This window comes from Pleurodeles waltl, chromosome 7, assembly GCF_031143425.1.
Source record: "Pleurodeles waltl isolate 20211129_DDA chromosome 7, aPleWal1.hap1.20221129, whole genome shotgun sequence".
Lineage (NCBI taxonomy): Eukaryota > Metazoa > Chordata > Amphibia > Caudata > Salamandridae > Pleurodeles > Pleurodeles waltl.
Window position 1 is genome coordinate 777,827,292 of NC_090446.1, and position 27,007 is coordinate 777,854,298.

The following is a 27,007-nucleotide window of genomic DNA, read 5'->3' on the forward strand; positions in this document are numbered from 1 at the left end:
TGTAGCCTCAGCAGGGGAGTTAGGGGGTATAAGGCAGGGTTCTACCTTCACCATGATAGCTCTTTAGCTGTGCATTGCGCAGTCCTCCGCAGACAGACACCTGCACAAATGTGATCCCAAGGCCTGACATTTTATTTCCTTTGGGGTACTTGATGTGAGGCTTGTACAGGGGACTGGCTGCTTGTTCGTGTAGGACATGTCTCACCATTGTGCATGGTTTGACACAAATGGTTTGTATTTTCCATATGCAGCTTGGTTAGGGCATGTATCTCTAGTGTAACGTGTTTATGTTTCCCAACTCAGGGGATAGATTATGTCATCTGTTACTGCCTTCTGTCACAATAGTATGCCATGAGCAACTACATTGTTGTTGTTGCAAACAGCAATAGGTTATGTACTGACCTAGACATCCTCTGTGAACATATGTCAAGTGATCACATGGTAACGTTGTTGTATTTCGCAGTCAGTATTGATCTATGTGTGTACCCTTTCCAACGTTAACGGCATATCTTGTTTGGAATTGATTTGGTCCTAAATTGCTGGGATTCTTTAGGCTGCTTACCCTTTGTACACATCTTCTACTGCAACATTGTCCGGTCATACATGGATAGGATGCTACGTGTGATTTATGTAATTTGAAGATGCACACATCTTATTCTGCTGGATACTTGATAGTATCCCTTCCATTTCCAGGCTTTGCTAGATTACATGCCTTCCACAAACATGACAGTACACCATCCACAACACTTGTGTGTGTCCAAGTGACCTCCCCAAGTTGTATCTCCAAGTGTCTGATGGAGTTTCTCAGCTGTTCTTCCACATCCTTTGGTGTACATGTGCATGCACTCACATCTGCATTCCACAACCTATGTCACTTTCACCATAAGTGTATCTTGCTAGTGTGTGAAGTCATCTCAGTTATGATAATGTGATTTGCAACATGCAACATTTCTGTCTACTTCTTCACCCGTACAATGTTGGATGGGTCTGTGATATGTTTGGACATTGCTAGACTTACATGCACATCCCAAACCAAATTGGCATGTGGGAGGGTCTGTGATATATTTGGACATTGCTAGACTTACATGCACATCCCAAACCGAATTGGCATATGGGAGACCCAAACATTTGAGGATATTAGTCCAGTAGGTCGCTTTCTCTTGGTCGAACATGTGAGTGTCAATGAGAGGTGTGTTTTCATATGTGGTGTGTGATGGTATCATATAGACTATACTGGGTTACCTTGCAGACACAAACCAACCATTGAAGGTAATTTTTAACCCTTTCCTACCTAGGCCATACACTGGTACATCAGTCTTCACATGTATTTCCAGATTAGCTGCAGGCATATGTCAAGACTACACAATTGTGTGACATGTGTCTAAGAATCTACATTGGAAGTGCTGCAGACTCTGTCTGCATTCCACCCACAAATTCATGTGGTGGTGCATTCTCCCATTTTATTGATCATTCTTGGCTATGGGGCATATGTGTGGAGAGTGGATTAGCACCCATTGCTGCTCCACTTGTCTTGCGACCTCTTGCACACTCCACATCCAACATGTGTGTGCTATATCTGAGAGACAGAACACCATGTGGCTGGGTTGGGGCCAATAGCGCTTATGGTACGTAACTCCATTGATATATGGTGCAGGGTTAGGGGCAAACATTTGGCCCTAACCCTGACCAGTCCATGATAGTCGATTGATACCAATAGTGTTCTTTTGTCACACCTGCTCGGTGCCACCTGAAATGTGACACAATTTAATTCCTTATTTTCAAGTACACCATTTTGAAACAGCCCCTACTGTATGTAGGCACCTCTTGCATACATCTTGCCTGGTGTAGCCATGATGTGGTGCAAGGGGTCAGAATTGGCAAAATGCCTACATTATGTCACTTAGTATTCTGGTGCGTAGATGTGGCCTTCGAGAGCCACATGACTGTGAGTAATGTGACACTGATGTGCTACATTTGTGTTGACACTATGGTAGCCCTACAAGGCCAAACTCAGTCCACCATGTTACCATGTGCTAGTACGCATGCAGTGTGACACTTAGGCCATCATTATGAACATGGCGGTAAACAGCGTCGACCGCCGTGGTGATGGCGAACAGAAGACCGCCATTGGCGGTGAACAGAAACCTGCCCTATAATGATGAAAAAATCAGAAACCGACAAATATCTCCCTGCCACCAGCCACTGCCAGGACCTTCTCTGCAGAAATGTTGGACCTCCTACCCCGCCAGTGGCGAGCACACAAACTCCCCGCGCTCCAAATAATGAAGCACAAATCACCGCAGCGGTCAGTGGAAGCCAAACGACCATTGGCGATACAGACCGCCACGGGCAGCAAGTGGACCCAACAGCAAGAAATGTATATTTTGGCTGGTTTGAAACCCACACACCTGACACAGATCCACAACACTGTAAAACACTGACAGACACACCCCACAATCCTTTGCAATGAAATTAGGCCAACTAATACAGAGAACCCCGGAAGCAGGCACCAAACGCCACAAAACACAATACATACACCCAACCACACAAGAGCACCCTCACCTAGATCCACACGTCACCATTCACAACACTCATCATGGCACCCCCCCCAAACACCCACGCTTCACAGAAAGGGAGCTAAGGACCATGGTGGACGAGATCCTGAAGGTGGAGTCACAATTATTCGGGGCACAGGTCCAGCACACACCCATCGCCAGGAAGATGGAGCTATCGCACACAATACTCAACAAGGTCAATGCAGTGGGACACCATCCACGCACCAGGGATGACATCCGCAAGAGATGGAACGACCTGCGTGGGAAGGTCAGGTCCATGGCATCCATTCACCACATTGCAGTCCAGAAGACTGGGGGAGGACCTCCACCAACACCACCGACTACACTGACTGGGAGGAAAAGGTACTGGCCATCCTGCACCCTGAGGGACTCACTGGACTCACTGGAGTAATGGACTCGGGTAAGTCACTCGGGAATGGACATGTCACAATTGCATGATCGAATGGGGTGCACAGGACTGGGCAGTTTTGTGCAGGTTTTCACACTTTGGGGCCATGCAGGATGCTATTGTGAGGTTAGCATTGCTTTTTTGCTTAGGATGTCGTGGTGCATTGTGGGTGCTGTGCGCCATTGTGATTCCTTGCAGGGGTGAGTGGCTGTGCACAGGGGGAGGGATGTGGGCCACTTAGCAGGTTTGTGGGCATGCAGGGTGACTGGATGTAGTGATTGTGGCCTGGGTGGGGTTGTGATCCTGGTGGTAGTTGGAGGGGTGAGGTGGTGCATGAATTACAGGTGTGATGGATATGGGGTAATTGTAGATGACTTACCTGACTCCATTACTCCAGTGAGTCCAGTGAGCCCCTCAGGGTGCAGGATGGGTAGTACCTTTTCCTCCCAGTCAGTGTAATCGGTGGTGTTGGTGGAGGTTCTCCCCCAGTCTTCTGGACTGTAATGTGGTGCCTGGATGCCATGGACCTGACCATCCCACGCAGGTCGTTCCATCTCTTGCGGATGTCGTCTCTGGTGCGTGGATGGTGTCCCACTGCATTGACTTTGTTGACTATTGTCTGCCATAGCTCCATCTTCCTGGTGACGGGTGTGTGCTGGACTTGTGCCCCGAATAATTGTGGCTCGACCTTCAGTATCTCATCCACCATGGTCCTTAGGTCCCTTTCTGTGAAGCGTGGGTGTTTGGGGGGGTGCCATGGTGTGTGTTGTGAATGGTGTCTTGTATAGATCTAGGTGAGGGTGCTGTTGTGTGGTTGGGTGTATGTATCGTGTATTATGGCGTTCGGTGTCTGCTTCCGGGGTTCTCTTTATCAGTTGTCCTAATTTCGTTGCAAAGGTTTGTGGGGTATGTCTGTGAGTGTTTCATAGTGTTGTGGATGTGTGTCAGGTGTGTGGGTTTCAAACTTGCCAATGTGTGCATTTCTTACTGTTGGGTCCACCTGCCGCCCGTGGCGGTCTGTACCGCCAATGGTCGTTCAACTTCCACTGACCGCCGCAGTGATTTGTGCTTCATTATTTGGAGGGTGGGGTGTTTGTGTGCTCGGCGGTGGCGGGGTAGGTGGTTCTGCATTTCCGCCGACAAGTTCCTGGTGGTGACTGGTGGCCACAAGATTTTTGACGGTTTCTGATTTTTGCATCATTATATGGCAGGTTTCTGTTCACCGCCAATGGCAGTCTTCTGTTCGCCGTCGCCACAGCGGTCGATGGTGTTTACCACTGTGTTCATAATGAGGGCCATAGTCTTTCATGGTGGGGGATGTTGTATTCCTCTGTGTGCGGCACAATGCAGCACACAGGTGAAGGTGGACACAATGGGTATGTCTAGTATGTTTAGGTGCTATGGAGTTGGTGATGGCAACACTTAGATGGCATTTGATATTGGTGGCGCCAGAGGCTTCTACATATGTTGACATGGCCAATGCCATTCACATAGCTGAGCTATTCTTTGTTAGGTGTTATGTGTGTGGGATCTGTATTTATTTGTCAACCAGTGGACACTTGTAGTGATTTGGGCCCAGCTTCTGTATGCAAAGGGGACATAGTTCCACCTATTCTTCACATGGTGTGTCAGTCAGGTTGTGCCTGTATTATGTACATATGGGTGTATGTGTGTGGGATGTGCAATAAATGCAGTGTAGTGTGGCATGTGGCATATGTGTTGTTGTATGTACATCTGTGTTCCCCTGTCCATGTGTGTTTAGTGTGATGCATGTTTTGTTCGTCCTACAAGGTTGGTGTGTAGTCTGTGTAATGATTGGTATGGGGGCTTACCAATGAGTAGGCCATTGTCATATTGTCCATCTGGGAACTGCTCGTTAACAGTGGAGTGCTGGAAAATGTAGGCATCGATGGCGCTTCTGGGATATTTGGCTAGGATGTTGAGAAAGAGCCCACGGTGGCCCACAATGGCCTGCACATTTATAGAATCAGTGTGTTTGCGGTTCCTCTAGAGGTGTTCTGTTGCAGCAGGTGTCACAAGTTGGGCATGGGTGCAGTCCATTGCACCCAGCACATGTGGGAACCTGCAATTTGGTAGAAACCTTGCTTGATCTCCTGCTACAGTTGCTGGGTGTTGGGAAAGCAGATGTGGTGGGGGGTGAGACAGATGATTGTGTCCAGAACCTTTGGAAGAAAGGCCAAGAAGGATGGCTGGGAGATACCACCCACTTGTGCACCAGTTGTCGGGAATGATCCTGACGCCAGTATATGGAGGACAGCCAAGAGTTTGGTCATGGGTGGGATAGTTGTTGGAGTTTCCACCTTTGTAGTGATGTCTGGCACAATGTGGTGCAGCAGGCTTACAATGGACTTAATTTCAGACAGTAGGTTCTGATGACATCTTGGTCGCCGAGCACAAGGATGGTTGTGCGCTGTTGCGATATCCTCTCCCTCCTTCTGCGCTGCCTTTGTGGCTGCTGTGGAGGTGTTTGGGGTTACTGCAGTGGTGCTGGTAGGGCATGTTGTCATTGCCTTCATCTGTGACATGTGCCAAGCTGGTGCATTGACACTCCCATGATGTCCATGGGGCTGCCAATGCTCTTTCTGTGTGTGTTCCTTTTGTAGTAGTGTGTGGGCCTCATTTTAATGCCTGGTCTGATCATGCATAAAAATTTGACACTAATTGGACTTTGTGCCATTTTTTGGGACCGGTTTCTTTAATGTGCGCTGTTTTTGCGTTGGGCACTAAGGGGGTCATTCCGACCCCGGCGGGTGGCGGGCGCCGCCCACCGGGCGGAGACCGCCAAAAGACCGCACTGCGGTCAAATGACCGCGGCGGTCATTCTGACTTTCCCGCTGGGTGGGCGGGCGACCGCCAAAAGGCCGCCCGCCCGCACAGCGGGAAAGCCCCAGCAACGATGAAGCCGGCTCCGAATGGGGCCGGCGGAGTTGCTGGTGTGCGACGGGTGCAGTGGCACCCGTCACGATTTTCAGTGTCTGCTTTGCAGACACTGAAAATCTTAATGGGGCCCTGTTAGGGGGCCCCTGCAGTGCCCATGCCAGTGGCATGGGAACTTCAGGGGCCCCCAGGGGCCCCACGACACCCGTTCCCGCCAGCCTCTTCCTGGCGGTGTAAACCGCCAGGAACAGGCTGGCGGGAAGGGGGTCGGAATCCCCATGGCGGTGCTGCTTGCAGCGCCGCCGTGGAGGATTCCCTGGGGCAGGGGAAATCCGGCGGGAAACCGCCGGTTTCCCTTTTCTGACCGCGGCTTTACCGCCGCGGTCAGAATTGCCCCTGAAGCACCGCCAGCCTGTTGGCGGTGCTTCCTCCGTCCCCGGCCCTGGCGGTCCATGACCGCCAGGGTCGGAATGACCCCCTAAATATGGTGCTGGAGGGCCTTGTTGGAAGAGAACACCTACCTTGCATATAATTGTAGCTAAACGATGCAAGGTGGGTTCTGTGCTCCCAAGAAATTACGCTAACTCAAATATTTTGTCGCTAGACTGGTCTAGCGACAAAATATAAATATAGTGCTAGGTTAGCGCTGCTTTTGCATCAAAATAAACGGCGCAAAAACGGTGCTAAGTTTTTTTAAATAAGGGCCCAGATCTTCATCTTGGGTTTCAATTGCAATACCATCCACTGTACAATAAATCACACAGTTCATTTTGCAAAACAAGTAACTTGTACTTGAATTATACAATAGGAATTTTGTTCTCCATTGACCCTATGTTAACTGAAACACCTACTGTGACTTGATAAGTAATCTGCTTATTGATGATTCCTACAACTCAGAGTTCTTTTCCTCAGAAGGGAAGGTTGGGAATCTCAATGGAGTGAACCATGGAGAAGGTACAATCAGTATCTATTCGGAATGCTATGGGATTGCCATTCACATCACCAGCTCTGTATGACCCACTCTGGTCTACGTCTCAGACAGTGCCAAGCATCCAGGCCTCCTCCCTGCTGAGGTACCGTACCTGCAAATTTGTCACATCTGGTGAATACTGTTAAAATCCTTGCTCAGAATCAACAGATTCTATTGGTACCCTGCGTTGTGTTATGTTAAGATTGAAAATGCTTCAACTTCTCCTTAAAACATGGTTAAACTAGTTGGCCCCCTTGTAAATGGTGTTGCCTGTATTCAGAGCCTGTGAATTAAATGCTACTGGTGGGCAGCAGCACTGACTGTGCCACCTTATAAATAGTCCTTTAAAACTTGTCTCAGTTCTGCCACAGCAGTGCAGTGCAGTTTTAAACCTGGACCTGGAAAAATAAACCTTTTGCCAGGCCTAAACCTACCATTTAATTAATTATAAGAAACCCCTAAGTTAATAAGGTTTATAGGGCAGGGTGTCTGGTATTTAAAAAATAAGAGGTGTAGGTTGAAGGTTTATGTGCTATGAAAGTAAAAAAAAATCCTAAAGTTGTTTTTCTATGTTGTAAGGCCCATCTCCCCGAAAGGCTATAACTAGGTTACGTTATTTTAATTCATAAGTGCTGACTTCAGTTTCAAAGCAGATAGAGAAATTATTTTTACACTTAAACGGATTGTAATTTAAAATCTTCAATGGTAAAGTCAGATTTTAGATTACACTTTGAAAATGCCACTTTTAGAAGATTGGCATTTTCCTGCTCAAAGTTTCTGATGCCTTTTTATGAGTTTTCAGCTGCTTGAGCCTCTTAATGGTTACTCCACCAAGAATGTTTATTGGACCCTGACAGGGAACAACTGGAACATTGGTGTAGCTGGGAGGGAATCTTTCTGACTGGATGGCTTGGGAGGAACTGTAACCTGGCCTGATTAAATTTCAAAGGACCCTGCCGACAGCACACACAAACCAGACTAGTCTGTCATTACTTTTGTCACTCTACAAAGTTTGAAACCAGGACCACGTGAAGGGGAAGAACTGATCAGAGCCAGTTTTGGAGGTAGACTAAGGGATTCCCCACACAAAGGTTGGCACAAGAGATAAATGCAGGTCCCTCAGAAACACTCAGCAGAACTCCTGCACCAATGAAATATTCAGAAGGACTGATGTGCTGCCAGAAGGACTGCCCTGCTGCTTGAAGGACTGCCTTGCTGTCTGAAGAAGGAACTTCGGATCGGCTTCCTTTATCCCACTAGAGTGACTCCAAGGTTCAGCTGACTGAACTCCTGTGTGAGCTATAGGCTCACAATAAGCTTCCAGAAGCCTCCACGCAACTGCCCAGCTGAAACTGGACCTGCCTGGACTTGCCTGAACCCTTCTGCTTGCCTCTGTTAAAGTGACCCCTGATCCCCAAGACGTGCACCTCAGGTCCTTGAATCCTGCTTGGCATCTTTGAGAGCTCTTCCTGGAGTAAAAAGTGAAAATCTTGATGTTTGGACTCCTCGCCACTGTGAACAGGCCAGTTTGTGTCAAGACTCTGCCACCTGTGACTACAGCCAAAGCGAAGCTCTGGTGAGACCTACTCTTTGTGCAAACAGCTCCCATCCACGATGACTGGCAACATGAAACCTGCACCTGTGGGGACAATCAACGTGAAGTTCCAGCTGGGACCGGCTCTGCACTACATCAACGACCGTCCAAGAACCCGTTACTGCAATTCTCAAGATCAATCATCCACCCACTCAAAGGGAAGTGAGGACATTTGTGAGAATAGATTTTAAAGCCTTTAGTGAGGGTTACTTACAGTGATGTCAAGGATCTGGTACCATTTGAGGGCAAATGCCTGAAGGCCTTCTGAGAACTTCTTTGTGGTGGATCTGCCCTTGGCATGCCTGATTATGAGTAACAATTATGAAGACCCAGACCATGATTGTGCTAATGTTACAGAATTATGTACCAAGCCAAGACCAAATATCAAAAATGTTCCACTTACTATGTTTGTAGATGGTTCTTGCATGAGAGACCATCTAAGAGTACTGAAAGCAGCTTATGCAGCCTTCTCCATTTCTGAAATCGTTGAAGCATCATACTTGTCTGAAGTAACTGCAGCACAAGTGTCAGAGTTGACTGACCTGACAAGAGCTCATCAACTAACAAATTAATTGAGTGTGACAGTTTACATAGACAGCCAGAATGGATTTGAAGCTGTACATGCTTTTGAACAGTTATGGTCACAAAGGAGCTTCATGACATCCTCTGCTACTTCCATTAGGAAGGGTTCATATGTTATAGATCTGATCAAAGCAATAAAGCAACCTAAAATAATGTCAATGGTGAAACGCATAGCCCACAAGTGTGATATTAAAAGTAATCACAATGGCCAACAAAAATATTATGTTGAGGTAGATCTTGTGAGTGCAAGTGTAAAGTTGAAGGGGCAGAAACAAATACAAGATCAGAACACTGTTAACCTGATGTGAAGGATGATGATGATGATGATGATGTAAAGAATTTTGGTTGATTCTTGTTTACCCCAGTACAGACAACACTGGGTGAATTAAGGGAGATGCAAGAAGAAGTACAAGAGGATGACAAGAAAACATGGGTACTGCCTGTTGTAAGAAAATCATAATATGGGTAACACCAGAAACTCAATACATTTGGCCAGGTTTCATGCTACAATCAATGGCAAAGTAAGTGCATAGACATCATGTGAGGAGGAATGGCATGGTCTGAACCTTCAAAAAAGAGTTGGCAAAATTCAAAGTTCAAACATGTAGCAGAAGATCTAAGCCAAAGATGCATTACTTGACAGTGAAATAATCACGGAAAGCAAACACTTGTTGCCATGAGTCACATGAGAATATCAGAAGGCCCATTTGCTATACTTCAAACAGACTTTATAGAGATGCCTGTTTACTGTGGCTCACATATGATCTTGTGATTGTCTGTTTGTTTTCTAAGTGGGTCAAGACCTATCCAGCCAGGGGAAATGAGAGCATGACTGTGGCTAAATGTCTGTTGAGGGAGTTAATAGCATGGTTTGGCTTCTTTATGTCTATTGAGACAGATTGTGAAACTCATTTTATAAAACAAAGTCATAAATCATTGTCATGTACAGTTCTTCAGAAGGAAGAAAGGTTCCACTGTATTTATGGACCACAAGCATCAGGCGTTGTTGACAAAATGAATGCCACAATCAAGTCTAAGCTTGCCATGGTGTGTGTCTCCACACATTTAAAGTGACCCAATGCTCTTCCTTTTGTTCTCATAAGAATTAGGGGCCAGATGTATGGAAGTTTGGGTTTGCGACCCGCAAATTGCGAGTTTGAGTGACTCGCAATTTGCGAGTCGCAAACCCATATGCAGTAATATTAATGAAGTGGGTCGCAATTTGCGACCCCCTTGCGATTCGCTGCACTCACTGGGATGGTGTCCTGCTGGAGACAGCAGACCACCATGTCTGTGACTGCTTTTTTAATAAGGCATTTTTTTGTTTGTATTGCAGTCCGTTTTCCTTAAAGGAAAACGAGTTGCAATACACTCGAGAAAATGAAACGTTTTCGTTTCATTTTTTCAGATCAGGCAGTAATCCATAGGACCACTGCCTGCTCTGAAAAAATGTTTTTAGAGCCATTCACAAAGGGGAAGAGGTCCCATGGGGACCCCTTCCCTTTTGCGAATGAGTGAACTGCAAATTGCTTTGCAACCGCGTTCGTGGTCACAAAGCAATTCTGCAACGCAATGCAAATCACAAATAGGAAGGGGTACACCCCTTCCTATTTGCGAGTCGCATTCCCATTGTGCGAGTCGGTAACCAGGTTACCGACTCGCAAAATGGGAATGAGCATCACGATGCGCGTTTTGCATGGAGCAAACAGCGAAATTCGCTGTTTGCACCATGCAAAACGCTTTGTACATCTGGCCCAAGAAGTATTCCAGGTCAAGCAACAGGTCACTCGCCCCATGAGATCCTGATGGGCAGAGCCATAGGAGTTGTATACATTCCTTCATCAACACTTGCATCATTTACTGATGATATCAGATTTGATTACTGCAAAGGTCTGGTTAATGTAGTGAAATCTGTCTCTCATAGGGGAATTTGGCAACAGCATCGCCAAAAGAAGCTCAGTGCCACACGCTGCAATCAGTTGACTGGATTCTCATCAAGAAGCATGTCCAAAAAAGCTGTCTAGATCTGAGATGGAAAGGGCCACATCAAGTTGTGCTTGTGACTAACACTGCTGTAAAGTGTGCCACAATACCTCAGTGGTTCCATGCAAGTCACACATGAAGAGCGGTGATGCCAGATGGAAAAGTGGTAACAACAACTATTGGTTCACAGATTAAATCTCAAGTTCACTGCACAGATCCAGACAGGAGGAGAAGTAAGCCCTGAAACCGGTGAAGTCAAAGGTGAAGAAGATCCTGGTTAAGTTATCAGTAGTCAGTTTCAGTTAAAAAATCTGAGTGAATGACTGTTGCAAAGCCACATGCACTGAAATGCATCAGTCTCTACTTCGGTATGTGAAAAAGTCAAGCTGAAAATTTGAGTCTCGAGCACCATTAGGGGAAAGCAGTTTACAATAAGTGAAGTTGCTGATGCTGATCAAAGCACAAGTTTGGCTGTGAGTGAAGAAGATTTAGCAGTAGTCACAAGAGAACACACAAAAGATGAGTGAGAAGTGGACTGAAATGGTGAAAATAACCAGTAAAAGGTAACATTGGAAGATTCTTAGATCGGAGTCGATCAGATAAGAACAAAAGACAACTGAAATTGATTCTGAAAATAGTGATGGTGACTCACCTATTGCCAATAGGCTGACAGGAATAAGAATCCTGAATAGAGAGTATGCATCACCATAATGGACTTTTCTAGCATCTGTGTTAGAAGAAGAAAAGTCAGATCTAGAAATCTAAAATCTATCAAACGTCTGCCAATTCATTTTTGAAGATGTGCCAGAAGAGGAAGAGCACCTTCAATATAATTCTAAAGATTTTGAAACTAAGAATTTGAACTTTTCAAGATTTTTTATTTTTGTTTTTATTTTTGAATCCAAAATCTATATCCAAATAAAGAGAATTGAGTCATAAATCTATTAACTGAGTTAAGAAAACAGAGAGATACTTGAATCTCTGAAAAATTATCCTGATGTCTGATTGATTTTTGATTCCTGATTTTTAAAGTATTATTTTTTTGATCCATGTAGAAGATGGCACTTGGCAAATGCTGTCAACTGTTTAGTATGTTTTGCCTAAGAGAGGTATTAATAATGTTAATCAGCTTGATGTTGGGTATAATTTCCCAGATGGATGACTCTACTTCACAAGTTGAATTAACTACAGTACCTAACAAAATAAAACATGTGACATTAACACGTAAAGACAAATTAGCAAGCATTTTTGGTGAAAATGTGTATGCAAGTTTATTAGATGAATGTGTCAGGATTATGGGTATAGGGAACATTTTTGTTTGTACTTTTCCCCCCTTTTCTGGTGATGCAGGAGAGACCTACTATCAACTACTGTTGTTGTATAGCTTAGCTTATAAATAAGAGTTTCTTTCACCATATCATCAAAGGACTTCCTGTTTCAGGATATTCTGGGTATTTGGTAACCTATTTTAAATATTTAAAAATGGTTGCACACTCTAACATGAATTTTAAACTGATTTAAGGGGGATATGTTTGTATTCTGAGTAAAGAGAAGCATGGATTTGTTAAAAAAATATATAATCAGAGGTGAGTGACATTTTTGAGTTATTGGAAAGATGACAGCAAGATTAGAAAACAGATTAAAGTTGAAGAGGAAATTTAATTCCATAGGACCGTAGGACTGCCCAAGGGAGTAGCATTTCCCACAGTGCCAGAGTTAAAGATCCTAGTCCAAAGAAGGCACAGGCTGCACTGCAAGACACACCTTTTGGTGCACACTTGAAGAAGCACCACAACTTTGCATTGCTGAGATGAGACAGCCATTGCATATCAAAAATAGCACCAGCAGCATACTGCCAATTAATGCCAAAGTTATTGGGAATCCACTAAAGATACTTAAGAAGAGTAAATGAATTGCTGAAGGTATAACTCTTAATACAGTATGGAAAGTGCTGACAAATCCAGAACCTTTAAAAAGTGCACAATCCCCACAGTATAAGATGTGCTAAAAATCCTGCTCATCAACTCTCCAAAGTGTTTGGGGTTGTTGGTATTTAATAGTGAATGTATCTCTGCTGATGACCTTGCTAGTTAGAGATGATAGGTCTCTCTGATGTGAGAGACACCTTTGGGCCCAGATTAATACTCTGTTTTGCGCTGAATTAGTGTAATGGTTTTTCAACGCACACTCAACGCCATATTTATATTTTGACGGTAGACCCATCTAGCGTCAAAATATTGGTGTTAACGTCATTTTTCGGATGCGTGAAACATCCTTGCGTCAATGAGATGCAAGGTAGGCGTTCCCATCCAAAAAATTACTCAAACACCCTTGTGCCGTATTTATCCACCCGGGCAAAAAAGACGGACAGGTGGGAGGCAGACCTAAAAAATGACATTAACACCGATTTGCATCAAAATTTAACACCTGGGTCAGGGCAGGCGTCAAAATTAGACAAACACACCACTACTTAAGGAGAACACACAGAAGCAACATCACCTACCCACAGGAGAAGATGGAGGTGATAATGATCCAGCTTGAACGACAATGCAGAGGACAGCAACAACTCCAGCAATCACCAGCACGACAACGCGGCCCACAAAGGCAACACAGAAGAAAGGAGAGGGTCTTCAGAACCAGGACAACCATCCTTGGCCTCAGGGACCTGGACATTATTAGGACCTACAGGCTGAACCGGCAAGACTTACTACACCTGCTGCAGCCACAAATTACAGCCAGCCTGCAGACCCTACGCAACATACCACCTATGACAAAGCTGCTAGCTGTCCTGTACATGCTGGCAACTGGTTCCTTCCAAATAACGGGAGCACTGGTTGCTGGTGTCTTACAGTCGTCGTTCCCTGCATTTCTGCCAAAGGTGTTAGACGCTATCATCTCTCTGACACCCCGCCACATCAGCTTCCCTGACACCCAGCAAAAACAGAAGGAGAACAAACAGGGGCTCTATCAAATCCATACCTTCCCGCATGTGCTCGGACTGCACTCCTGTCTGGCTCGTACCACCTGTAGCAACAGAGCACTTATACCGGAATCGCAAGCACACACATTTCATGAATGTGCAGGGCATAGTGGACCACCGGGGACTATTCATAAACATTTTGTCCAAGTATCCTGGGAGTGTCCATGATGCCTACATATTCTGGCACAATAGCATCAATGAACAATTCCAGGATGGACAATTTGGAAATGGCCTACTAGTGGGTAAGTCAACAAATCTAGCAATATACACACAACACACCAACCTTTTTGGACACACAAGACATACACCACTACATTAACACATGGCCAGGGTAGTACACATGTACAGGTAACAACATATATGCACCATGCTGCAGTACAGCACATTAAGTGCACACCACAAATACATACACCCAAATTTACGTAACACACCCACAACTTGACAGGCACACCACAGGAAGGACAGGTGCAGACATGTACCCTTTGCTAACAGTAGAACTACACAGACCACTACAAGTGCCCACAGGTTGCCTACTACGTACACTTCACACACAGTACACCAAACAAAGAATAGCACAGACCTGTTAATGGCATACACCATGCCCATGTAATGTAAGTTCCATATAGGCACAGATCCCTCAAGTCATGCCGTGCAAATCACTGCCAGAACAAATATCAAATACCAGAAAATTTGCGCCTATATCAACTAAATCTCATTAACACATACCTGACTTACCTATAGCGTGCAAAGACATCTGCCCGACGCATTGGCTCACACACATAGGAATACAGGATCAATGCCCATCACACACCAGGTGCCAGATGTGTGATAAGTGGTACCACACCTACTGTAGTACCACCTCACATGCAACACTCACTGATTCACAACACCATTATGGCCCTCATTATGGTATTGGCGGTAAATCCCACGCACTGCCACGCTGACTGCCGCCAACTTACCGCCACCGCGGCAGACATCCGTTCACCATATTATCACACACACACATCAATCCATCAGTATTCAGCCACATACATAAATCCGCCAGACCAAAGGTCAGTGATAAACTGGCGGTATCCAAACCCACAACGTTACGCCAACAGAACAACACGCATCACATTATGATCCACAAATCACCACAGTGGACATTCAACAGTGGTAAACCATTGGCAGTACATACCACCGCACTCAAAATGGACACACAGAAACAAAACAACACCACATTGGACAATTCAAACACACACCTGACACGCATACACACACCACACACACACTATAAAACACCCCCCCACATTACACACAACCGTTTACCGTATCAAACCATTGCCAGCAGAGAGACATCAAGACCACTGACACAACTAGAGCCTCACACTATTCACACCTATCCACCACTCATGCACCCCACATCACACACCCTAACACATTACCCAACACACCCTCACCTACACACCTTACACAACACCCATGCCCCACAAAGACACCCCCGTCTCACAGAGGAGGAGCTTAGGCTCATGGTGGAGGAAATTATTAGGGTAGAGCCACAGTTATTTGGAGCACAGGTGCAGCAGATATCGATAGCTAGGAAGATGGAGCTATGGCGTAGAATCATGGACAGGGTCAATGCCGTGGGACAGCACCCATGAACTAGGGATGACAGCAGGTAGGGGTGGAACGACCTACAGGGTAGGTACATTCCATTGCAGCAAGACACCAGCTCGCTGTACAGAGGACTGACGGTGGACCCCCACTCCTTCCCCACATCTAACAGCATGGGAGGAGCAAATCTTGGCAATACTGCATCCTGAGGGCCTTGCCGGAGTAGGAGGAGGACTGGACTCTGGTAAGTCAACTCTCTACTACTACTACCCCCCTACCTGCATGCCATCTCATATCCCCACCCTCACTCTCATCACTCCGCTCCATCCCACACACCCCACCATCACATCTCACTCATCCCCGTGGCAAGCCCTGCATGCGCTACCAATGCATGGACACCACTCACAGCCCTGCATGGGCACTCATCACTAAAGCATGCACACTATAGAGAACTAATCATCCCACCATACATCAACGTACACAAGTGAAAGCTGCCAGGGCAAATGCAACTAAAGAGGGCAAGCCACGGATGCACAATATGTCAAACACAGAAACCATAACACATCATTTACATCCCCACAGATACGCCAGCCAATGTCAGTGGAGAGGAGGTGCCAGCACTATCCAGTCCCCCAACTGAAGAGGCCCACAGTGATGACAGCAACTCTGGTCTTCAGGATCTGGATGACCTGGCCCATCAGGGACCTCTGGACAGCCAGTTACCCAGGCCCAGTCACACACCACCACAGATCCTCCCCCATAAGGAAACACCACCACAGCACCCACCCAGTGTACCAACACCTCTGTCCCCAGGACACGTCAATCAGCGATGCGTCCACATCTACAGGGACCCCAGGGCACACCTCATACCCAAGACAATCAGGGACCTGGGGGTCAGTGGCAGTGGGCACACAGTTCAGGGGACAGAGGCCAACAGGGAAACTGGGAGGACTGCTGTGCACCAGGGGGAGGACAGGTCTAGGGAACTGACTCTCCAGGAGGCACTTGCAGAGATCCTGGGAGCCTATTGACATTTTCAGGACACGATGGGCCAGATCCTGGACAATGTGAGGGAGGACAGGCAGCTGCCGGAGGGACAGTACCAGGGGATCAGGGAGGACTTGCAGGCCATCAACAACACCCTGATCTCCATAGCAGAGGTGCTGGCAGACATGGACAATATTATGAGGGAGGCAGTCTCACAACAGCTGGCCCCTGCCACTAGCCAGACATCTGAACAGCCTTCCACCTCCGGTACTACTAGTGGCCAGCAGGCCCACAGGACTCACAGGCCATCACCACCCCTCCCGCTGCAGAAGGAGAACCACCCCGCAAACGTTCCCTGCGATCAAGACAGAAGCCAGAGACACCTGCCAAGACCCCGCCCGGAAATTAGACTCTCCTGATTGTCCCCCTTGTGTCCCACACAGTCACCCTGTCCAAGTTGAACTGCCATTGCTCCCCTTCCTATGTCCCCCTGGACAATGCACCTGCGCTACAAACAGACTGGAACAATACCCTGGACTTCCCTCTATCATCACCCCATCCTATTGCACCTGCCCCTCTATACTTTAGCACTTCAATAAACACCATTGGAAAAAAAGAAGTTTGGAGTACGTCATGCATATCAAATATTTATTAATTGAAACAAGTACAAACATTGCAAATCAACTGTACAGAAATTGAGCATAGAATAATGACCTGTGCCTGGCTGCAGTGATCACACCAGGAGTATATATGAGGTCACCAACAGCTGCAAAATGATTTGCCAGAGGGAACAGTAAGTGGGCATAGAACTGGGAAATATCAGCATGCCAGTGCCACAGAAATTCAAACAAATGTCATTGAAATGTGAAGTAACACTGTCCTACCTGTGTGTCATTGGAAGTATTATCTGATCACAGATGTTCTGTTGTCCTCATCCTCATCCTCTACCTCCTCATCCTCACTGTCCACAGGGTCCACTGCTGGCACACGGACATCTCCAGCCTCCTCCTCCTGCAGGAATGGGACATGGCATCTGAGGGCCAGGTTATGCAACATGCAGCATGTCACCACTATCTGGCAGACCTTCTTGGGTGAGTAGCACAGGGATCCACCTGTCAGATGGAGGCACCAGAACCTGGCCTTCAGGAGGCCAAAGGTCCTTTCAATTATCCTTCTGGTTCGCCCATGGGCCTCATTATAACATTCTTCTGCCTTTTTTTCTGGAATTCCTCACAGGGGTCAGCAGCCATGATAGGTTGGGGTAACCATAGTCACCTGAAATATTGAGGGACAACATTTAGCCACACACTATCCCATATGGCCCACACCATACCCATACACCAACATATACTGGGTAGGAGCCACATCCTGTGCCAACTTTAGTTGGGCCATCACATTTGGGATGCTGCTATTCCTCTGGGCAAAGGCATCATGCACCGACCTAGGGTACTTAGCATTGACGTGGGAGATGTGCTGGTCCGCAAGGCACACCATCTGTCCATTCATAGAGTGGAAACTCTTCCGATTCCTGAACGCCTGTTCATTCTGGCGGGAGGGGGACAAATGCAATATGTGTTCCATCAATTGCCCCAATTACGTTGGGGATATGTCCCATTGCATAAAACTCGGCCTCCACACTGGCCAAATCTTCAACCTGGGGGAAATCAATGTAGCTGCACATGTGTTTAATCAGTGCAGACAACACTATTTTCAGCACTATTGAGACCATTGGCTGTGAAATTCCTGCTGCCAAGCCCACTGTCACTTGGAAAGAACCAGTTGCCAGGAAATGGAACACTGATAGCACTTGCACAAGAGGGGGGATCCCAGTAGGGTGGCGGATAGCAGATATCAGGTCAGGCTCCAATTGGGCTCACAGCTCTGTTATTGTGGCCCTTTCCAGTCTATACGTGAGGATAAAGTGCCTGTCCTCCAGTGTTTCCACTGTATACTGGGGTATGTCTCCATCTCCTATTCATCCACAGCAGTAGGAATCTAAGGGACACAAGAGTGGGGAGCTGGTCAGAAACTGAACAATGGAGCTACAACAGAACTTTGCATCCTGTAAACTTGTAATAGGTCAGTGTGATTTGTCCAGTATGTCCTAATATCACCAGTGATGCAGCATTTTTCCAGGGCCTGCCCCCCTTGAAATGGCGTCCGACTGTCCTCTGTGGAGGGACAGGTGGAAGTGAGGTAATTCCGCTAACGTTGTGCTCCTTTGCGGGAGGTGGTCAGGAACTGCTGTGCAACTCCTCATTGGTTATAATTGGGCCCTATGGGGTACAGTGGTCAATGGTGATCTACGCCGGCGGTGATGGTAGTACACTGTGGGCACGATGCATGAGGCATAAATGCATGTAGTGGTGTGTGTGAAGGCCTCGTGTAAGGAGGGTGGGTGCATGTCCTCTGGGCAGCGTACAGGTTGTGTGCTGGGCCATGTGTGTGTAAATGGTGATGGAAACGGATATGGTGGGCCATGTGTTGAACAGGCAGGACTGTTTGTCCAAATCTATTTTCCTGTGTGCATTGCCACTGCAGGTCAGCACCCATCAAAAGAAGGGTATATGGCATGCCATCGCCAAGGATGTGTGGACCCTGGGGGTCTATGAAAGGCAGAGCACCCACTGTCGCAAACGGTGGGAGGACCTGAGACACTGGGCATGAAAGACGGCGGAGGCCCATCTTGGGATGGTCTCCCAATGAGGAGGGGATGCCTGTCGAACCCTGACCCCCCTGATCCCCTGCATACTGGCGGTGACCTATCCAGAGCTGGATGGGCACTTGAGGGCATCACAGCAGCCACAAGGGGGTGAGTACAGTGCCCTTCACTACAACTTACGCATGGTAGGGTGGTATCCGGTTGGGGGATGTGTGTCAGTTGTGCCCCTAGGCCAGTCCTGACATTTCAGCATAGGTCCCCTGGTGGCTAGTGTTCAAAAGGGAACATCTTTCAACCTAGCTCGTAGGCATCCACTGCTGGTCAGGGCAGCGTGGGTCCCAGGTTTGCTGCATTTGGCGATGTGTGCCCCTCCCCATGCCTGGGTCGCTAACTATTTCTCTGGTAGTGCAACGGCATATTGCGTAGGCCTGTTCCCTGTGTGTGTGGGTGCTGTGTACGCCAACGGTGGTGTTGGTGCAGCCATTGACCAAGTGTATCCTTTGTCGCTTCCCCCCATTTTTGTTTTGTCATCCTGTCGTTATGTGCATTAGCATCATCTGGCGGAGGAGAAGGGGCACCTGTGACAGAGGGAGCTGCATCCCACCGGACCCAGGAAGCAGAGTCCACCAACGCTGACGGCACCAGTGGGGCAGAGGGCGAGGGGAGCACCACAGCAGAGACTGGAACGGACAGTTCTGACACAGATACCTCCTTCGAAGGAAGCGCCCTGGTGGTGGTGGACACTTCTGTGACCACCCCAGCTACAGGTACATCCGCCACCCCCGTACCAACACCGCACTCCTGGAAGCCCCTCAGCGAGTTGCCCGTGCCTGCTCACTCAGGAAGGTGGGCAGCTCCTTCGCCCCAGGCACCTCAGACCCTGCACCAGTGAGCCCTGCTGCCCTGAGTGAGGAGGCTATTGACCTCCTGAGATCCATCTCTGTAGGGCAGTCAACCACTGTGAATGCCATCCAGGGGCTGGCAGCCCCGATGCAACAATCTAATGCATTCCTGGAAGGCATTCACACTGGATTGACGCCCCAACAGAGATCGATTCAGGCTCTGGCCTCCTCTCTGCTGGCAGCCATTGCCCCTGTTTCTACCGTCCCCCCTCCAACTCCCACTTCCCAGTCCCGTTCTCCTCACACCCAACCCATTCCAAGCACACAGGCAGAAGAGCATGCACACAAGACAACACCCAAGAGTGTCACAGGCCAACACAAGCACCACACTTCATCCCACAGGCACTCACACAAACACCATCCAGTTGCAGACACAACACCATCAACTATTTCCACTGTTTCCCCTCCTCCTCCACCATCTCCCACTCAGTTCCGTCCACACTCAGACCTGCATGCACAACATCATCATCCACTACCAGCATCACAACACCAAGCAGAACACATACCTCACTGGCAGACACCCCCACAACAGCCATGCACACGTCCCCTGTTTCCTCTCCCACTGTATCTGCCCCCCCTTAAAGTACAGAAACGCAAGCACTCAGACATCCAACAGCCATCCACCTCCCAACAACATACAGCCAATGTACCTGCACCCAAAAGCAGCAGACACCTCCAACAACCACTCCCTCATCCTCCACTCCCATTCCTTCTCCCATTTCCTGCCACAATGTCCCTAAAAAACTGTTCCCATCCACCATTGACCTCTTCTCTACCCCACCCCCGTCCTGCACGTATGGGCAGGGTAGGAAGAACCCAGCCAAGCACCTCAGCCACATAGTCCATGTCACCACACTCACTCGTGGTGGAAAGGGATCCAGGCCACATGTCCTGAAGGTGAAGGAGCCTGCACCAGGCACCCTAAAGGTAAAGAAGACTGCACCAGCAGGCAGGAAGAGCAAGGAGCCTGCACCAGGAGGCAAGAGGGGAAAGGAGCCTGCCCCAGGAGCCAGGAAACCCAAGGAGGCTGCCCCAGCAGGCAAGAAGGGAAAGGACCTGCCACAGCAGACAGGAAGACCAAGGAGCCTGCACCAGCAGGCATGTAGACCAAGGAGCCTCCCCCCACCATTGTGCAGCCGTCACCGCCAGCGGACGGTATGTAATCTTGCTTCCATGGGCTGCTGTGCAGCCTGCCACTTCCAAAGCCAGTGGGTATGACACCCACCTGAGAGACTGTGGCCTTGCACTGCCCCCGTCCCCAGTCCCCCTGAGGTGCCTGCCTATTTACCAACTGATGCCCCTGCAGTGTTCTCTCCGTGATGAAGCAGGTGACTTGTGTGGCCTTGGACTTTGGCCTGTGGCCATGTGGCCCACGAACATTGTGCACCCTTTTTCTGTACATATGTATGTATCTATTATCTTGCCTAACTTATTTTTCACACTGTGTTGATCTCATCACATTCACTTTTGCGAAATCATTTTGTCTTTGCATTATTCAGCCGAGTGACGGGGTAAAGTTGTTTTTATAATGCATCTGGTTGTATGTATTTGTGTGTGTGTGGGGCGTGTTGTGCATGTGTCACTCTCTTCCCCCCTCCCTTGTGTGCTAGGCGGCTGTACTGACCATCATCATCTTCGCCGGCATTGGTGTTTGTGGTGGAGCAGAACATAGAAGATCATCAGAAAGACATGCAGTTCAGGTTCCATGGTGGTGTGGTTCTTTCCTGTGTCTCCAATGGTGAGTCCTTTCTCCTCTGAGCTCTGTTTCCGCCAGGCTTTTGATGTCATTGGTACCACCCTGGAAAAGGTGGCGGTTTGGCATGTCATAATATGGTGGGCGGAACATTGACTTCTGCCTGGCTGTAGGCAGCTACTGCCGTGCTGGCTATTGTTTCTGCCCTGGCTATTGGTGCGGTACATTGGCTGTCTTTCGGGGATATTTCCGCCATGGTCATAATTTTACTTGGAGCTACATTGTAAATTCTTAACTCTCCCATGCTGTATGTAGTTTGTAAGAGGTGTGCAATGTGTGTCTCTGCATGTCTGTCACCACAAGATACATAGCATGATGATGCTGACTCACATGTAGCTGTCACCTAAAACCTGAGGAAGTGCCAACAGCAAACACCACCCGAGGGGTGCTGTATGCAGGTTGCAACAAGGAAGTAGACTGTGCTTTGAACTCAGATGATTGTGCCACTAATGCATGCTGCATACTGTGCCACACACAGAAAGAGCCAATTGGTCATCAAAATAGCATATGTATAGGGCGGTGTACATTCCTACACAGATACATCCACCTCCATAATGCAGCTAGCCAAGAACCCTGTTGCAGGGTCGGTAGTGTTGGTGCACAGCTGCATATGAGGAACTGGCACAGGGGACAACAAAGGGTTGCCATGTAACATGTCACGCATGGGGCATTCTTGCATAGTTGTAATGTTGCAGGACAGTGCAGCCAATTTTGGAGACGTGTTGTGCATTCTGACTTACCAATTTCAAAGGCCCCAAGTGTCACACATCATCTGCAATGACACATGTCAAAAGGGATGGGATGTCCAGGCTCTGTAGTGCTACCATGTTGCCACCACATCTTACCCCATTGTGTTATGAGGATGTGAAATGTCCGCACTATTGATAGCACACTGAAACAAAGGTGCACTACACAACGCATAATACATACATAATGACCATCAGTTTGGAATCCAAATCATATGTCCCAGGTCTTTGAGCCAAACATAATATTGTCATGTCCAACAACCTAGTACTGAGGAGACATTACACAAGGATAGAAACTCACACCATACCACAAATACATATGAGTCACAACCACCTCAAAATATCAACTGCCATGGAACATGACATACATGTTGCAAGCCCTAACAACAACGTACTCCTTTAATCTTTTGCAGCGGATCAGGGTTATGGCATACAGCCATGGATAATGACCCCAATTTCCAACCCAAGCACAGCGGCAGAGCGTGCATATAATGAGGGACATCAGAGGACATGGACTATTGTGGAGAAGACATTTGGCATCCTGAAGTTAAGATTCAGGTGCCTGGATATCACATGAGGCAGCCTCCTATATGCCCCACACATCATCTGCAAGATAATCAGGACATGTGCCATCCTGCCCAGCATATGTGCAGATGAACCTCCCCTTATATGAGCAGGTTGATGACCTGCCTGAGCAGGAGGCGGAGGATGGTGGAGAAGAAAATGAGGGGGAACAGCATAACACAGATGCTGGGATGTGCAGCAGACTGCACATTGTTGGAAACTTCTTCGCTTAATATTCACGTAACTCACCTTGTACATTTTATCAATAAACACCTCACTTATTCACAAAATCCGGCCTTGGTCTGTTCAATCTACACAATATATACCACAGGATTGTGAGTCTAACCTCAGGGAGCATGTCACAAACACTAATCTGATGAGTACAGTAGCAACATCACATGTGATGCGTATGGTTGAACTGTTACCATCACTCATTTCACAAATAGCCCCATCACTTGAAAGTGACAACTGAAAGACACAATCTATGTACCATAACATATTATTTACATCCATGTTGACAATTTGTACAACAGTAGCTCATCACACACACAACTACATCATGTCCAAATAGGAGGTAAACAAGGGGCCCACACATGAGGCAGTAGATGTCAAATCATGGTGAGATTGTAATGTTTGAACAGACCACTGACACAACTCAGTGTGAGAGTTGCAATGGCTGAATGGAGCATGTGTGACAAGGGGGGGGGCATCATTGGTGACAGTGGCCATCATGATTAGCCCAGGTATGACAAGCAATGGGAGAAATTGAGCCTGCACAGTACCTCCATGGAAATCAGTCCTTCCAACGCCATGGGGCCCAATTCTGTAACAGGGTACACATGACCTCACACTTTGGAAGGACATGTCTGTGGAATGCGCATCAGAATGCATGAGAACATATGCAGCTAGGGCTGCAGGTCCACCACACAAACATTATTATTATGATGCTAAATTTAATGACTTTGAACTGACTATTGTAGTCGAAACATGATATGGTTGGAATGTAAGCGGAGTATGTCAATCACAGTATGTACCAAATATGTACACATGTCAGACATATGTTTAGTCCACACACAAACCACCATATACTCAAGATCAACATATGGAGACAGTTGTTGGGTAAAATTTGCTACATAGCATTCATCAACCATCATCAACAATTCCCGAGCTGGGTATGTCATCTGAAATGTGATGCTCTGTAAGACAACTACACACATCATGTAAGTAAACACAATTCACAATCACATTCCATTAGTCTTGCATAGTACTGACTGCCATACATATGTGGATAAACTGTTGTCACATATACATACATCTGCATGACGTGAATTCATTTGCATGCTTTTGATTCTGTAACACACACATTGGTGTAACAGACCAATCACACCCATATCACAATGTAGTATGGAGTACCACATGTGGCCATACACAAAATGCCACACTGCAGCACAGCACATTCAATTTGTATGTTGATACAGGGTGCATCAGTTGACAATGGACAAAATCATGCCATAAGGAAGAGTAAAAACAAATGATGAAAATGCGTCGAAAACATACGCAAATGCAAAGTATATGACCCATGGGCCATTAGCGTGATTTCCACCTTCGCACTCATCTCAATGCTGATTTAATGTTAAATCAACACATAAAGGAAAATGCGTCAATAAAAAAGACGCTCGTAGGTCATGCGTCAGAAATACTCCCGCAAATGTCAGATGCGTCAAATAAATACATGCATTATAGAAAAAGTGGCGCATTGGGACAGGAAGTGGTGTAATAGGAAATCCTGTTTACAGGCAAGGTACAGTGGGTGTACTTTCACTTTGTCTTTACAGTCTGTGCCTCTTTTGATTGTGTGGGTGACATAAAACATAAAAGAGAACCAAGCGTCGCTGTGTGCGGCTTGAAGTTGGTGGTTTGTTATTGCTCTGTATTGTATCTTGTGATGTCCCTCCTGTTGTGTTTTCTGTAGTATTTGACTGTACTTTGTCCCAGTGTTAGTGAATTTGTATGTTTTTTGTATTTTTCCTTGTACTTGTACTGTGGTGTGTCTGTCCAGGTTAGTTGTTAAATTGGGTTAGTTGGGATTATTATTTTTGGGCGTTAAGTTTTCTTTACTTAATTTTTGTTTACAATCATTTTTTTTGGTCAATTTATACCCCAGAGATATGTCTGGTAGGGGAAGGCTTGGGGAGGAGGAGCTGGGAGGCTTTGTGTAGCTGGTAGCCCACTACCTCCCATTAATGTTGGAGATGGGGGACCATGTGATACAGGACTACCAGACGGAGGTGAGGCGGATGCAGTGTGGCAAGGTGCTCCACCACCTGAAGAGGGTGTACCGCAACAGCCACAATCAGCACCATCTAAAGCATTGCTGGGCAGATCTGGTAGCCAGCGAGCAGGATCTACTAGACCATCTTGGTGTGGTGATTGTGGCCCTGTTGGCGAGTCTCCCATTGGCAAACCATTTACAGTTCAACACACTTGAATGACAGTAGCAGATGTGATGGTGTGCTTCATGCAATGCTTGTGGACTGGTTGCATGCAACTACAATGAAGTGTAACAGCTCCAGTATAGACATGGAGTTCACATATTCTACCATTTTACCAATGCAAGTCAGATGTTTGGAGAGTCATGCACAACCATCACTAATTCACACATTTCAGGGGCCAATGCTACATCTGTGCCCCAGAATTGTATCATCTATGATAAGCCAAGACACCACCAACATACTATATGGAACTGGATTGTGATAACAAAGTAGGACAATCCATGTATGGTGCTACATTGTCATAATTTCACATACATCATACCTGCCATTATGTTAGCAAAGGGGGCATACCCCCTTAGGGGGCACTGGCAATGGGGCATTTTATACCACCAGATTACCTTGACACATCTGTCATGGATTACTCAATGCATGAACATTGCAGACTAAAAATCGAGCTGCTTGTCCTTCACAAAGTGCCCCTGTGTCCCTTGCAGGACAAGCCACAATACCTGAGTCAGTTGTCTTGCAGAGCACCAGAGTAGTACCATGTATCTGTCACCCAACTCCCCCTCATACCATGGAGTTCCATCTTCTATAGATTGCCCACATATAGTTGTTGCAGGGTGTATCACTACATGAGTCTCAGGCCCAGTGTAAGTGTGGCTCTCACTCACCTGAGTGTCAGTGTCATCGTGAGTTTGCAGTGGTATGTCTGTTGCACTGTCCTCAACCTGGATAATTAGCTCACTCCTCTAAAATAGTACACCCGGTAATATGTTGGCCACTAGTAGTGACAGTGATATGATAGAAACCATGGTTTTCCATCCATATCTTACAGGTGGACCTGCCCCCTATTCAATAGGCAAAGTGGTAAGATTGTAGGACCCAGATGTATCCAGTAAGTGTAATTATGTCTGTCCTGTGTAGTCAGTAAGGCTTTTGTGTGAGTGAGTCATGTGTGTTGCATGCAATGCTAGAAGTAATGAGCTGTCAAATGATCAGTTATCAAAGTAGGTTGGATGATGACACTGTGTCCCTTTTAAGGGTTCCCTATGCACAAGCAGAGAGTCATATCTTGTGAGGCTTGTGGCGCTCAATGGGCAGCGTAGTGCAACCAAGGTGATGACAAGCCACATGTAGGCCCATATGTGACTGAGATGTGTACCGTTGTGAAAATATTGGTACTGGGACACCCCATTATTCTCACAACATAGTGATGCAAAATTTTGTACACAAATTGGTGCATCCCTGTATTGTAATGTACATGTAGGGCTGGGTGGGCAATTGTCCCCCAGCATGGTGCCACATATATTGTACTCTACTTACGTGACACTTAT

General features: G+C 47.0%; 1 long non-coding RNA gene across 1 annotated transcript in view; it reads left to right on the plus strand.

Annotated features, from left to right (window-relative positions):
- Nucleotides 1–27,007, plus strand: part of LOC138247320 (uncharacterized) — a 118,029-nt gene that overhangs the window by 75,299 nt on the left and 15,723 nt on the right. The gene's annotated exons all lie outside the window — the stretch shown is intronic.